Consider the following 2,268-nt stretch of genomic DNA (forward strand, 5'->3'; position numbering starts at 1 on the left):
CTGGAAAAATTCTAAAATATATCTATAATAATAATTAAAGGTACCCTTCACTAAGGTGCTCACTAGCATCTATAACAGGATACAGAACCAGTTCTAAAACTGCTTTTAAAAACTGAAGGCTTCTGATGAACATAATGAACAACCACAATTCCAGAGGACCCAAACAAAACTTTCCACTTACCTATTGACAGTACTGATGAATTCAAGGTATAAATTTAAAATTTAGACAAATAATTTTTGGACACAGCAAATGCAGACATCTGTTTTTGTTCATCATGCATATTTATTAAGAGGGTTTTGTTTTTCTTTTGGTTTTCAGTGTAGAAGAGATGGGAAAAAATATACTTTTGTTTATTAAAAAATTTTTTCTCTTTAAAGCATTCCTGTTTCTCTTAGGTATTCTTCAATTATACCTTCAATGGGCTTTTATTTCAGGGAGAAGTTTGGGATTATTAAAAGTACTATATAATTTCCTAAAGATAATATCTTCTTCCTCTTGAATTCTGAGACCTATTCATTGTCTATTTGCAATGTTTATTCCATATGGATTGTCCAGTACAACACAGATTGCTCACTCATCTTCACAGCACAGACATTCTTCATCCAGTTAGCTTTTTCTGGATGGATAGCTAGGTAAAAATTTTGTAATTGATTATAGATCTCATCTATAGTCATGCCAGATGATTTCCAGTCACATAGTAGAACAGGTATAGGACAGAAATTAATTTCCTTCACCAAAAAAAAATGCACAAATTCATAAGCTCATATTGGCCTATATTTAAATCCTCAAATAGTAACTCATCATTCCTGTTAGGTTAATTAAACATAAAAAATGAAACACTGAAACCATTGGTTAAGTATTTTACTTTTAAAATAATTCTGTACAATCCAAGCAATTCAAAGTCCCCTTTTCTGGGCTAATAGGCATGTATGCACTGTGGATCCTTCTATCAGTGGTCATCTCAGAGAAGCAGAGATGTAGGAAGCACCTCTTTCTTCTAACACCTCACCCTTTCAATGTCACCAAACCTTTCAAACTCAGAAGGTAGCCACCAAGGCCAGCAACACCCAAGTCAGTATAGGATTTTGACCTGTACCCAAGGAAAGAAATGCAAAGCAGAAGAGGCAGCCAATCAGACTCACCTAGCAAGCAGCTCAAATCTTTGCTCCCATTTCTCTTAGACGTGAAGGTAGAGAAAATTCTTCCCATCTCAGTAAATCTGAAGCAGAGTCTACCTGAACTGAGAAGAAAACACTCATCTAATTGGTTTCTCGATCTTAGCTGCCCTCTCAACATTTTATTTTGCACGTAGTTTTTGCATCTCAATAGATTTCTTTCGTTGTCTTGTCTACTTTCATGTCTTTTTTCATGTTTTTTTTTCTTTAAAACACTGATTCAGCTTTTTCTCCTCCGGCCGCCTGAGTGAAGAGATCAAGAGCCAGATTGGAACGGCGCCATGGCGGACATCCAGACAGAGCGTGACTACCAGAAGCAGCCGACCATCTTCCAGAACAAGAAGCGGATGCTGCTGGGGTACACAGCCAAGGAGAAGCTGTCCCGCTACTACAAGAACATAGGTCTGGGCTTCAAGACACCCAAGGAGGCCATCGAGGGCACTCCTTCACCGGGAACGTGTCCATCCACGGCAGGATCTTGTTTGGTGTGGTGACCAAAATGAAGATGCAGAAGACCATCGTCATCCTCCGAGACTACCTGCACTACATCCGCAAGTACAACCGCTTTGAGAAGCGCCACAAGAACAGGTCGGTGCACCTATCCCCCGGCTTCCGAGACGTCCAGATTGGAGACATCGTCACTGTGGGCGAGTGCCGGCCTCTCAGCAAGACCTTGAGGTCCAACGTGCTGAAGGCCACCAAGGCAGCAGGGGGACCAAGCAAGGGACCAAGAAGCACTTCGAGAAGTTCTGAACCCCTCCCTGCATTGGGCAGGCAGGCACGCGGGCACTGAGTGTGCCCTGACCTGCTTTTCTGCTAATAAAGGCATCCTCTCCCCTAGAAAATAAAAATAAAAATAAAGAAGCAAAACACTGATTCATTTGTTTTCTTTATTAATCTATTTTTATAAGTATTTACTATCTTTCCCTTTCATGGCCTCTTCCACAACTGAACTTAATAAAAAAATACACATAGAGCAGCAAAACATTCACACATTGACCATATCCAAAAACATGTTTCTTTGTGAGTTTTAAATCCATTACCTCTTTTGCAAGAAGTGGGGGACAGCATCTTTTGGGGAATGACTGAACA

General features: G+C 40.1%; 1 pseudogene; it reads left to right on the forward strand.

Moving 5' to 3' along the window:
• The first annotated feature begins 1,457 nt into the window (after positions 1-1,457).
• On the forward strand, positions 1,458-1,929 carry LOC100018075 (40S ribosomal protein S11-like; annotated as a pseudogene).
• The last annotated feature ends 339 nt before the right edge of the window (positions 1,930-2,268 follow it).

The sequence above is a fragment of the Monodelphis domestica genome, chromosome 4, assembly GCF_027887165.1.
Source record: "Monodelphis domestica isolate mMonDom1 chromosome 4, mMonDom1.pri, whole genome shotgun sequence".
Taxonomy (NCBI): Eukaryota; Metazoa; Chordata; class Mammalia; order Didelphimorphia; family Didelphidae; genus Monodelphis; species Monodelphis domestica.